Source organism: Sceloporus undulatus, chromosome 1 (assembly GCF_019175285.1).
Source record: "Sceloporus undulatus isolate JIND9_A2432 ecotype Alabama chromosome 1, SceUnd_v1.1, whole genome shotgun sequence".
Lineage (NCBI taxonomy): Eukaryota > Metazoa > Chordata > Lepidosauria > Squamata > Phrynosomatidae > Sceloporus > Sceloporus undulatus.
In genome coordinates this window covers 218,895,034-218,909,170 of record NC_056522.1, presented here as the reverse complement: position 1 = coordinate 218,909,170, position 14,137 = coordinate 218,895,034, and the positions used below count along the sequence as shown (strand labels likewise).

Sequence of the window (14,137 nt, the reverse complement as noted above, 5' to 3'; positions counted from 1 at the left end):
ATGTGCATTTTTCTTTACATGCTGGCATACTGTGTTTGCAACATGCAAACATTAATCTGTCCAACTACTATGACATACAAAGTTGCTATTACAGTCTGTATCTACACTGCAGAATTAATGCAGTTTGACACCACTTTAAGTGCCATGGCTCAATGCTACAGAATTCTGGGATTTGAAGTTTTGTGAAATATTTTACCTTCTCTGTCAAAGATCTCTGGTATCAGAACAAACTATAAATCCCTGGCCTTCATAAAATGGAACCATGACAGTTAAAGCAGTGTCAAAGTGTATGAATTCTGCAGTGTGGCAGCAGCCACAGTAGCAACACATCCGTAATTTGAACAGAAAACAAAGTGTAATTTATATAAACTGGGTTAAGGATAAATTTAGAACAGTCTTGCAAAGTGTACAATAAAATAAACTGGATGAAGTTCACCAGTAGTGGAAGGGGCTGTTTCCAAGAAATCCATCCGTTCCTGTTATTCTGATGCATGCCTGGGATTCGAACAACAGATGGGTTTTCTTCTCAATCACTTGACAAAACCTTCCTTCAGCACAGGTTGGGATACTGTGATTTCATCACCACTGTTAGAAGAGAGAATCTTTTAACAGAGAAATGTTACGCTCGCCCCTCCTAACTCACAGATCTTGGATCCACAACCCTGGAAGTCTGCAGAGGGGCGACCTCCACTATTTTTAATGCCCCCAAGCACACACACACGCATGCAAAGACACATGCCCCATTCAAGCCTATGGGGTTTGAATATGCACAAGCTTTTGTTTTCATGAGGTGTCCAGAACAGATCCCCCACAAAAATGGAGAACCAACTGTATATTCATCAAAGGTTCACTTGGAATATCAACTCTCCTTATTCTATTTTTAGATCCAATTTATGAATGCACCACAGCCAAGGCGGTGTTCTGCACATAAATGATGAAGTCTATCACATGTAATTTTCATGCTGACCCAGGCACGGGACAGGATCAGGCTGGAATGGGTTAAAACTATTACTTGTCACCGAAGAGGAAAAAAGAAGGCAACAACCCTGTGTGCATGTGCCTATGTGCATGTATGTTTGCGCCTGTATATTTGTGTCTATGTGTAAGAGAGTGTGAGTCAGTGTGAGAGTGCGTGCGAGAAAAGGAACATTTATTTCAAACTGGTGCAGTGTGCGCACACACACACAAACTCAGACATTCACAAACCTCTTTGTATGAAAATACCTACTTGGACAAATGGGCTACCACCAAACAGGAAAAATGTGCCACCAAAAAGAACAGATGAGAGGGACCTCAAAAAACATATGCTAATGGGAATGTATATATAGAATCATAGAATCATGGAAGTGGAAGAGACCACAAAGGGCATCCAGTCCAACCCTCTGTCATGCAGGAACTTACAATCAACGCACCACCAACAGGTGGCCATCAAGCCTCTGTTTAAAACCCTCCAAAGAAGGAGACTGCACCACACTCTGAGGGAATGTGTTCCACCGTTGAACACCTCTTACTGTCATGAGATTCTTCCTAATGTTGAGGTGCAATCTCTTTTCCTGTAGTTTGAAGATGTACATTCAATAATAGTTGCCATCTTTTACAAAGGAATACTATACATGTCAGTTTGGAAGACTGAGACTAGGTGCTCTGCTCAGTCTGTTGAGTGGGTGGCTGCCTGTTGTCAGGCATTTTCCAAGCCCCACTGTTCTTCCTTGGTGTCCTTTTGCTTTCAGTAGGATAATCCTTCAGATAGAGAAAACATTCAAACAGGAATGTCTTCTAAAAACTCTTCAAACAGTGGACTGTATCATAAGATATATGCATACCCTATTCATCATATGGGTCTACAAAGAGCAGAACCTATTAAAGTGCTGCATTGGTACCTAGTGCTATAATCATTTATTTGAAGTGAATGTTTACAATTCTTCTTCAGAAATCATCAGGTTGTGAAACATGGAACATATACCCGCCCGTCACATCCTGTAGAACTCAGGTGGCATTCTGATCACTTCTGCAAATGCAAGGCACAACAACAAATGAAAGACAAATCCAAGCTCCCTTTCCACTGAGAAAAACATTTAGCTGACTGGCTGCTGAACCTTTCTGCTGAATGCGGAGACATCCTTCCTTTCATCAATCATGCTCAGGGATTCTGGTGATTCATGAGACCTGTCCAGATTAACAGACTTTCTAGTGCACTCCCTCAACCATGCTTCCTTGTCTTAGCCTTCTCACACTATCACATCCATTACTGTGTCTTCATTTTGAGAATGTCCTACCTGTAACTCTATAGCGTAAATGGGAAAGTTTACTGAGATTTCTCTAACCACTTAACTGTTATCTATAATCACTGTATGGTTTATAAATCTAATATGGCTTCCCCTATAATTTTAGAGTTTTATCACCCTGCATAACAATTTCTCAACTGAGAAATATTAATATTATACTTTCCCTGATTTTTTTTCTAAAAAGAATAATTCTTTCCTCCTGTAGGTGAAGCCAAGTCAAACTATGATTTGTTTGTTCTATTCAGCTACATTTGTAACCTGTATTTCCACAAAACAATGTCTGAATGAGCTGAAAAGCAATAATACAACAGTAAACAACAATAAAATGCAAACGATGGAGGTGAAACATCACATACCTTCCAACATTTCATGCATGTGGCCAAGCAACCTCAGAATGGGGTCAAAAGGGTTTGGCCAGCTGACAAAGGAGCAATAGTTATTAATAATTATAATAATTAACACACAAAATGAGTTTTTTAAACATAGAAATCTAGAATGTAAACAAAGTATAGGAAAGCCTGAAAAAAGAAAAAACAAGGAGGCAAAAGATACTAATGAGAACAAACATATGAAACTACTATTTTAAGCAAAGAAATCTGGAATGTACATACTGTAGAGATTATTGCATGGAGAAAAAGACCTGAAATAAATTTGGGATTGCAAATTCAAAAGGAGGTATTATTACACAGAAAGTTGTTGTCGCTGCTGCCAGGTGACTAACCTGGGTCTCAGCTGCGCTCAGCCAGACGCTTTGCAAAAATTGAAAGCTTCTGTTTTTGTAAAGCAGTCAGCTGAGTGCAGCTGGAACCCGGATTGTAGTCAACTGGTGGCACCAGCAGCGATTTTACATGCAATAATACTCACTTTTGCGTTTGCAATCTGAAATCTACTTTGGGTCTTTTTCTCCATGCGATAATCTCCTAGGTTTAGGAAAGCCGGGGGGGGGGGGCAAAAAGCCAAATTAATAAATATGATACTGTGTATATCTTTATCATACCTGTTCAAAAGTAGAGCTTTAACTGAGATCCACAGTAGAAAGACTTCCCAGGAAATTAAGTGTTCTCTGCATAAGAAGGGAACAGAATTCAAAGATATAGCCATGTTACAAGCTTATCACACACATTATGTTCCCTGTTATAGAAACAGGAAGGGGACGCTTGGGGACGCGTGCAACCGAGAAAAAACGGATTTTATTGCACAGCAAATCATGCTCAAAATGGCCTTGTTCCATTCCACTGATGCCAAGCCGTCCCCATTCAGTGCTGAGGTGCATCAAATTTTTGGGCCAGAAGTCTTCTGGTCAACCAAAACGACGCTCCTCAGCACTGAATGGGGACGGCTTGGCGCTGGGGGATGGAACAGGGCCATTTTGAGGATGATTTACTGTGTGATAAAATCTAGCCCCGAGCATCCTCTTTCCATTCCCATAACGGGGGAAATAATGAGTGCAATTGGCTTCTATGTCTGTAGAATCAGTACGTAGAGAGGTCTTGTAGCACTTTTGACACTAAGTGAAAGAAAAAAATTGGCAGCATGAGCTTTCCTAGACTTCCTCTGGCATTGCTAGATATGTCCCGCTCTAGAACCTGTGGCTCACCAGACTGTGGAGCAAAACAGACAGGCAGGAAAAAGTGGCTTGAAGCTGCCTTTTCTGAAGTGGCATTGAAACCCCACCAACCACACTGCTCGCTCCCAAGGCGGCTGGAGTATGCATGTCAGGACCAAACAGTGTGGTTTCAAGCCACACCACTGGGTATTTTTTTCTGTTCCCCCCCACCATCCCTGTGCACCTTTGCAGGAGTGAACCACTGGCAATTGTAAACCTGCACACATTCACATGTGCAGCACTTCACCAGGACAAAGCATCAGAGCAGAGGCGTACCCATGCAGAGGCTGGCAAGGTACAATCATGCTCCCCTTCACCCCCTCATCCCATGCCCCCTCTTTGATTGTCTGTTTTATTCATCTCCATGACAGGTATCACAGTTTCTCTTTTGGAGCATTGCCACCCTCACCGCTTGGGTAAAGCAGCTCCATCCCTTTTAAATTGCTCTTACGATGGGGTGCAAGATTAGGGTTTGAAAAGAGTGCCCCTTTAGAGCCACCCTGGTGTCATTGCATTTATACATATATGCAAAGGTGCACACTTTCTAGTTCTCCTTTTTAGTCTGGCTTTTTTCCCTGTAGCACAGATTGGATGCACTTTCCAGCTAGCTTCAAGGCGTGTGTCATCTAAAAGCCCCACCTCAAAGCCAACCAGAAACCTGCATATTTTGATTGTCTGTTTTGCCCCTGTAACTTTCATCTTCCCTAGTCAGAAAAATCAGTAATGAAGGATAGTAGGAATTGAAGTCCACAAACATCTGAAAGGCCACTTTTGGTCTAGGTAGCGCAGAGCTCTCATCCTATCCAACAAGCTCTAAAATGAACATCTGTGTACAACTGTCTTCTTCTATGCACCCATTACCCTGGCTTGCTTGTGGACTTGTGGACAGCTAAAGTACATAAACACATCTGCGAATCAGCATATTCAAGTCTTCTTTATATCTAGCTATATCTATATTTGTTATGTAAATTTATTTACTGCTTAGTATTCTGAATTCTGGAATGCTGGCTGCCACGTCAGACTTAAATTGTGGTTTTACCACAGAGATGAAATCAACTTTAAGAAAACACTAGACTATGGTTTTCTTTTACCCCCTCCCCTATATGCCCATTAAAATTTCTAATTCCTAGATGTTCTTCGTTCTAGTATAGGAAATGACACCAAAAGACAGAAAAGACATGACATATATAAAACAAACAGAAACCAAACATAACACAAAAAAGTGACATTTACCATCCAGCTGACAAAGCCAGTCACTTCTCCTTAAAGAGCATGGCAGGCATTAAAAAATTATCTCCATGTGTATATGTATGCACATACACACAGAATTATAGGTGTTATCAAAACATTATGAGTATATTATATATGGATAACCTATGTCTATACTGTGGGCATATCTAGATAAAAAAGTTATCATCATTAATGAAGAAAACACAAAAACAAAGTATGAAAATGTCATTTAAAAAGGAAAAAAACAGAACTCCAAATGAAAATAAACTGCAAACATTTGAATAACATCACAGCAGGGATAATCTACCTAAGGAAATCTATTGAAATATGCTAGTGAATTCATCCTCTTCTCTCCCATTAAAATGGCAATTGACTGTAAACCTCCTACCCCTCTCCACTGAGACTTTAATTGTAAAGATTCCTGTTACATATCATATTAGAATTTAGTTAAAATTGTAGAACACATTATTTCCAATCAGACAGCCAACCATCACTCACAAAGATTTTTAAAAAGGTGATTAATAATTCATCTCAGATAAGGAAAAGATCTATATTTATACCATCTTCTCAGCCACCATAAACTACCTGACAATTGTTCAGTAATGATGCCCAGTAAATTCTTTAAAATGGTAATTTGTCATTCTGTCACTTCATTTGTGACCTAAAATTCCTCACTTGAGGCATCATCAAATAAATTAATCACTTTCCAGGATCCATTTCTCTGTTCTGCACGTTATTATGCCCCAGCTCTCTTGTGTTTCTGTTCATTTACATATATTTAATGGCTCAGCCGTGGTTCACTATGGCACATAGCACACACATCTCATTACAGGTGAAATATTCTAACTGCCACTATCACTGGGAAAGAAAATAACTCTCCCAATTTAATTTTCCTGATGTAACAAAACCATGATTCTTCACTATGAAATGTTGATGCCATCCATCAGTCACAATCAATAAAATCATCATAGAAGTACGCCTTCTTTAGCATCCTTCCTTCATACTGGATATTATTTGAGGGAGGTAATTAAACTCATAATATGTAATGAATGTAAATGAAGAAAAAATCCTCACATCCCCCCTTCAACTGTGCTTATTTTACTGCTTTGATTTAAAGTATTTTTTTTACATCTTACAATCTATGAAACACACAAGGCCCTGAAGGGAAGCAATCAGAAGTACAGTAGGCAATCAATCAATAAGTGTAATGGCTAATTAAAGAGAAACATAATTTTAATATTTTTTAAAAAAACCAAAATGCTATTATTTATAGATTTTTTTTCCCATTTAAAATGAAACATTCCCTTTGGGTCCCCTTTATTTCTTATTGAAATTTTGGATTTCACTACCTTAGGTGTTCAGATACTGTTGCATCCCTATGTTTTTAATCCCCTCTCTTTTTAAAAAAAGTGATTTTTATCTGCATATCTATTTGGGGAGGGAAGAAACAGAATAAAGGTCTATTTATAGTGCAATGTTCTTCTGCAATGTGAATAGGAAAATAGTTTGTTACCCATACTTTTATGTTTAATTCTACAAAAATCATCCAAAATTATGCACTAGCTCAATGTGCATTTTCATAAACAGGAAAGGGACATCAACTCTTTTTGCTGTATCCACCTGCCACAATTATGCGCACAAAATTGCTTCCTTTTTCTGTTTAGAAAGGTCAATAGGGAGGTGGGAGGGGGCTTGGTTAGGTAAACCGGTGTGACATAAATATTGCCCATATGTTCTGGCTTTGTAACCTACAGACTACCTTCCAGTGTCTTGATTGATACCTTATTCACAGAGATCCAAGACTATTATTGCCAGCTGCTATAATATATGTACACAAAGGGCAGCAACTTCTTGTTCTCTGAATGTAGAGCATAAAGTATTCCCCAGCAAAGCCACTTTTCACTGAATGAAAAATGATCCTTATTATCTATTCCAAATTAGTAACTTCAGTAATTGTTTTAAAGAGACATACTAAATATGAAGACAGGCATTTTCAGGGGAAATCGTGAATTAACCATTTATAACACTTACCTGACAAATGACTATAGTTTCCCTTTTCTTTTTAAAATTTAAAATGTGAATTTCTTTTGGAAGGACTAGAGCTCTGCCTTTCATCTGAAGGTCAGCTGGTTATTAATTGGAAGCCAACATATTAGACAAACAACTTCTGTGCTGTCTTCCTTAATTTCCAACTATTATTGGACAACTTTCCCTACCCAGTATATTTCACACATGGTCTAAATTTCAAAGTCTACATTTTTAAGGGTATGACTTTGGACCACCACCCCCCCACACACACACACCCAAACCCAAGACTCTAAACATGAGTCAAGCCTTATGAGGAATGACTTAGGGAGCTGGATGTTTTTAGCTTGAAGAAGGCTAGGAGGTGACATAATAGCTATCTTTAAACATCTGAAGGGATGTCATGTAGACGATGGGGTGAGCTTTTTTTCTCCTGCTCCAGAGAATAGAACACGAACCAATAGATTCAAATCACAAGAAAAGGGATTCTTCCTAACCATTAGGAAGAATTTCCTTACTGCAAGAGCTTCTAATGGTTAGGAAGAATCCCTTTTCTTGTGATTTGAATCTACTGGTTCGTGTTCTATTCTCTGGAGCAGGAGAAAAAAAGCTCACCCCATCGTGGACTCTTCATCTTTGGAGATCTTTAAACAAAGATTGGATTGTCATCTTTTTGTAGCAGTTTAGTTTTGTATATCTACATCTAGATGGTTCTTGTGGTTCCTTCCAGCTATAAGATTCTATGAGATTATATCATTGTGGCTTTGAGCAATCGTGGTAAAAGGGTTGGCCTGGGATTTGGGAGATCATGATTCAGTTCCCCACTGAGCCATGAATGCACTGGGCCAGACATTGTCCCTCACCTTGACCTACCTCAAAGGGCTGTTGAGAGGATAAAGTGACACTGAAGGAAAAGCTCACCTTGAGCTCACTGAAGGAAAAGCAGGGTATACATGTAACTAGTAAATAGAATAATCAATATTTCAACAGGCAGGCAACCATTCACTGGCAAGCAAAAAGAGTTTTCCAAATATTTTTTTTTAAAAAAACAATAGCTGCTTTAGATAGTTAATCTATGGTTCTAGTATCTGACTAGAGGCTCACTTTGCATCTTGACATAACTGCAGAAATATCACATTCCAAGGCTAATTTCCATCCTTCTAATTTGTAGAGGAGGAAAAGAAAATGCTGATCTATCCTAAGGTCTCTTTGTGCAAATAAAGATAAAAAAGCAGTTGTCTGCCATGAGTAATGCTTTCCTAGTTGATCTGTTCAGAGAATGTGTGTACTCTTCAGCATTTTTCTACTGAATGTCCTGTAAATAAATGAGCCTTGTACCACCCCTGTAGATTTTGCCCCAAACAAATTGATTGGAAGTGACCATCACAACTATCACATTCTGTATATTATTTTATATTTATTAATACTAGCACTTGGGGCATGGAAGGGGAAGAAAATAGATTTTAAATTCTAAATACATTTGAAGCTGCATTTTTAAAAGAAACCACATATATTTCTTTTTAAATACCGGTCACATTTTTTCCCAGTTGGACTGAAAAATTCTGAGATTCAGGCTAATAGTTTAATAGCATCCCTGTGGATGTTTTGGCCCAGGCAATATGGTCAATAGTAAGAAATTATTGGAATTTACGTACAAAGTATCTGGAAAGCCAAAGGTTCCCACTACCAGGGTGTAGGGTTGCCAGAATGAAAACTGGAAAGGGCTGTTGTACCATTAATTGTTCTTTAGAAGAGGAATTTCAGCTAGTACTGTATTCGTTGCTACACAACTAGGTTACAAGCAACACATGCTCAAATCTATCTTCTATAGAACCTTTAAAGATATAGGAGCTCTCTCCAGTTTTCACTCTGGCAACTCTATCACTGACAGCTGGCATTATGCTTTAGCCAACATGAACGATCAAGACTCCCCTCAAAATTTTGCCTAATCATAAACTTTGGAGACCCTCTTTTCTAGACACATAGCAGGTTGATAAAGTTGTAATCCCCTAAAGGTAAAAAGGTAAAGGTAGTCCCCTGACACAAATGTCTAGTTGTAACCGACTGTAGGTGGCTGTGTTCATCTATGTTAATAAGCCAAAGAGACAGTGCTGTCTGAAGACGACTCAGGTGGGCATCTGGCCAACAGGACCGCACTGAACACTATTACCTTCCTACCAAAGTGGTACCTATTTATCTACTTGCATTTGCAAGCTTTCATAAGTTGGAAGAAGCTGGGACTAGTGACAGGAGTTCACCCCATCATGCAGCACTCAGGCCTCCAACTGTCAACCTTCCAATCTTCCAGTTGTCAGAATTGGTGTCTTAACCACTAAGCCACCGCATCCCTAACAATCCCTTGAAGAAGGCCATAAAAATATATCCACGCCAAAACACAATGGGCTATTTTTATGAACAAAATCATAGTTCTTTTCTGTATCCTGAGACTTTGTGTCTTTTCTACACTATGTCCATTTGATGTTTCCAGTCCTCTTTGCTCTTAGATCTGAGAAAGAGCCAAGTACCATGTGATTCAAAAAGAATAGTGCCAAAGTAAAGCTGTTCTTATTTGATTTTGCACCATTCCTTTTGAATCACCCTGTACAATTTCCTTTAGCTGCTAATCCAAACATTCTGCCATTCTTTACAGACACTGTAATGAAAATATAAAAGAACATTTTTTTCACAAATACTTAGATCATATGAGGCTGTTATCATTTGCCATTGAAGCCTAAAATTAATTGCATGATCTTTTGCCCATTAAAAAAAAAATCTATATATAGCTTGTGTTCTCTAAGGGGAAACTTATATGTGCCTACCAGTCTATAAGTGAAACAGACCCACCAAAAATAAGGTATCTGTTTCTAAATTTATACAGAGTGTAGTCTTTAATACTTGCCTAGAACATACATTTGCTGGCATTTCCCAATAGGGTTGCCAAGTCAGGTCTATTTCTGGCTCTGAGATTTTAGGGGTGAAACCTGGGATTTAGGGACTCAGGAAAGCACAAGAGATGGGCCCTTGTGATGTTATGGGGTGATGTCACACAGTGGCACGTGGTGCCATCATTGAACATGATGCAATACACAACAACTATGGTTGTTTAGAGTATGCTGTCCAAATTGAAAACATCATGGCATGCATCCATCCCATTAAGTGTTTATAATGTTTTAAACTGGAGTTATCATACACTTGAATTCACATTTCTTGTCCTTGCACCACTGCAAAACTAAGACTGCTCACAAAAACATACCTTAGAAGCCAGGCAGCTCCACCAACACAGGGGGTTTCAAGGTGCTAGGGAGCAGAGGAGTGAGTGAAGAACCCTCCAGCATCTCCTAGAAGTGAGGTGCTTTGTGACAAGCAGTTGCAGCAGAACCCACAAGAGTATGTGAGGCTGCCTATCAGAAAGCTTCTTAATGCCAGGAGCAATATGATCCCTAGTGCCTCTTCCTTTTCTGAACCCAGAGTGGACAGCTGTCATTTCTGTTAGATATAGTAGAAATCTTTGTTGTAGAATTTTTAGCATCACCTTACTTGCATGGGAAATTAATGCAATGGTCCTGTGGCTACTGAAATCCCTGGTATCCCCTTTCTTGGGGACTGTATATTGGGTGATTCCAATCTGTTGGCCATTGTTTTGCTTTCCATATTTGTTGACGGATTCTGTCAACATAAGAATTGACAGATTCTATCAGAATCTCCATAGATTCTGTCTCTATAGATTGAAGCAGCTCTACAGGTATACCATCTGTTCCTGGTGATTTATATCTACCACTGTCATGGCCAGCCAAGATCAGCTCTCGGAGGATGAGGAGGAGGAGGATGAGCCTCCTCCAGAGCAAGGGCTGATTGAGGCAATGCCAGGTGCTGTTCCTGCCCTGCCAGGTCCCAGCTGTGATCCTCCATCCCCAGAGGAGGAGGTTCAACCAGGTCTAGTGCCGAAGAGAGGCCTCCTATGGTACCACAGCCTAGTGGTGACTCTGGAGACGAAGCTTGCCTTCAGGTGCCCTCTTACAAAGAGAGAAGGGCTGAGAGTGCTTGCAGGTGCAGATCACAGAGGATTGCCGAGAGGCAATTAGCCAACCAGCCTCAGGTGGCACGAGGGAGAGTTTCCCTTACTTAAGTGGGAGAGAAAGTAATGCTGGTTGCTTGAGTTTGTTGCATGATCCCTCGGTGTGATTGCTGCTAGCACTAGCTCCTAGTATCTGGATTCTTTGTTACCTTGACCTCGGACCAGACTTCGTTATCTCTTGGTTGTTTTGACCTCGGACTGTTTGACCACTCTGTCTCCCGGTATCCTGACTTTGGCTTGGCTTTTGGATTGTTGTGACTTCTGGTACCCTGACCTTGGCTTGATTTTTAGGACTGCTTTTGCAAAGTTTGTGTTTACATTCACTTGCTAAGCTGAGTCATTCCTATCAGTTTACATCTGCGATTGCAGTCCAGGACAACCACATGCTCTGAGTGCAGCTTCCACTTCACTTTCTAAAATTGGGAGTTTGTCTTCATATGGTAGTGCCTCAAATGAATCTATCATCCTTTCATCTCTGTTATATAGTTCTTCCATGTATTGTTTCCATCGTCTTATCATTTCTGTTTGGTAATGTATTATTATTATTATTATTATTATTATTATTATTATTAACCTTTATTTATAAAGCGCTGTAAATTTACACAGCGCTGTACATACAATCTTTTTAATTGGATGGATCCCTTGCTGGTCATAGAGCATCCACACTATTGGTATAAATTTCCCTTTGATTTCTCAAATCTTGTGAAAGAGGTCTCTTGTTCTTTTTTATTGTCACCATCTATTTCTCTGCATTGATCGATATGGTAATTCTCTTTCTCCCTTCACACAAGTCATTGAACAGTTGGATTCATTGTTCTGACTCTATTTCTGTCACCTTTGGGGCAGAAGGAATCTCAGTGGTCAGGTCTAATTTTTTGTGGGTTTAAAGTGTTCCAGTTCTGCTCCTTGTTCCCAAGATTCAACAAATGCATTCAAATGTATTAATTTAGCTAAATGGAACCTCCAGGTTTGGAAGCAGTATACTTCTTTATGCTAACTGCTAGAGAGTAATGGAAGGATAAGGGCTATTCCTTTCTCACCCTGCTTTTGGTTTTCCTCCATGCATCTTACCAGCCACTTTTGGGTGTGGCATAAGTATAATTTGGTTTATATGTGTGAAGGGCACAAACTAAACTGGCCTTTGATCAAATGTTCTGAAGTTGTTCTGTTGATCAAGTTATAAGAATGTCCTCAAAATATGGCTGCACATATAGAGGCTCATGTATGACATCTCACAATGGCTAATCTTACATGCATGCTTCTTTAACACCCTTTCACAGTAGTGCCTCAACACAGCAGGACTAACTGGGATCCATAACTGTTTGCCCCAGGACTGTAAAGCATACACTTGTCAGCCCATTAGAAGCTGGCTGTCTCTCAAATGCTGGCAGCAGCCACAGCTAATCGATATGCATATTCACCAGCAAAAACTGACTAGTACATCTGTTCTGTGAAAAAACATACATTCTGCCTGTAGTACAATCAGTGTAATTAAAAATTAACATGCATTAATTGTTAGAGCTGATGTAAACAGCTGATGTTCCACTTAGGCTTGTCTTCTGTACATATCATTAGCCAAAGCCAAATATTGTTTAAGGCCACTCTTACAAACAAAGACAAGACAAGAAATGAAAAATAAACTCATTCCAACTAAACCAATTTACAAGAGAGGGCAAGGCACGAGGAGACACGCTAGGTAATTATTAGGCCTCTGAACTAACAGAGGGAAAGAAAAATTATTGATAACAATTTTGTTTGAATCTCAATCCAGTAAATGTATTTAGGCACAGTATGAAGTATAATTTGATCTGCATGTACACTGGGAGCATTATATTTCAATAAGTAGAATATGCAGACTGATACAGCTGAACCAAAGTTAGGACTCATCAAGCAATTATACCAGGAAAAAAATAACTTGCAGCATTCTCCAACCTTGGTAGTTGCTCATCCTCTCGAGAAAAATTAGGCTAGACTATGCAATGCTAAATGAAGTTGTCTATTCCCCAGATAAGCCTGTACGGTTCCCATTGGTGCCAGGAGGAATTACACCTCCAACCATGCTAACAGAAAAATATACTCCTTGAGATATATTTTTTAAATGGGGGTTGTTATTTAAATGTCATTGCAAAAATTATGTTTCCATTTTGTCTGTACCAGCAAAACAACAACAACAACAACACTCCAAGAATCCTACCTTGTCCTGCCTATTTGAGAATTACTGCCTCAGATCACAGTGGCAAAGTTAGATATTGCCTGGGGGATGTCAGCTGTTTGTACCCCCAGGCAGTCCTCTGCTCGGAGACATGATGCAAGATGCCCCCACACACTTCAGTCTCATGCTCCTTCCTGGAATCGACTGAAAGCAGGAGCTGAAGGTTTCTGCCAGGTAGAAGCAAAGCACAGTAAAAGTTGCTCACATGGCAAGTGAAACTACTCCTCTCCTGATAATGGTACATTTGCAAAACATTTCTGCCTGAAGGAGCAGGGAACAGGGGAGAAAAAATTCTACTGTGTGACATTTATTACTTTACTGAGGCCAAGAAGTACATGCAAACTTCTGCAAAGAGGATCTGGCAGACAATAATTGCTATGTCTGTCTGAGGAAAAGAAAGCACAAACAAACAAATCTGGACAAGTTACACAGGTGCATAACTTCCAACATTTCCCAGATGAAAATTGGGACATATGTCCAAGCAGCATCAGAATGTGGTCAAGATGGCAAAAGTTATTAATGAGGAAGAACACACAAACTAGAGCTGCGGCAGTTTGTTTTTGTCTGAATTCACTGGGAAGAGCAAAAATCTGCCCTTTCTTTTCTCTCTTTCTCTCTCTCCTGCTGAGTTGAGTACAAATTCTGTTTGCACTTTGAGTTGTTTGCACCAGTGAAGAGAAAGGGAGAAAGTGGGAGGTGGGAAG

General features: G+C 39.6%; 1 long non-coding RNA gene across 1 annotated transcript; it reads right to left on the bottom strand.

The window, feature by feature from the left end:
• Positions 1-235: 235 nt before the first annotated feature.
• Positions 236-13,739, bottom strand: LOC121916916. The gene is made up of 3 exons (XR_006100930.1): positions 13,416-13,739; positions 3,283-3,348; positions 236-585 (listed from the first exon to the last, which is right to left on the bottom strand). It is a non-coding gene; the product is annotated as an uncharacterized LOC121916916 (long non-coding RNA).
• Positions 13,740-14,137: the final 398 nt, after the last annotated feature.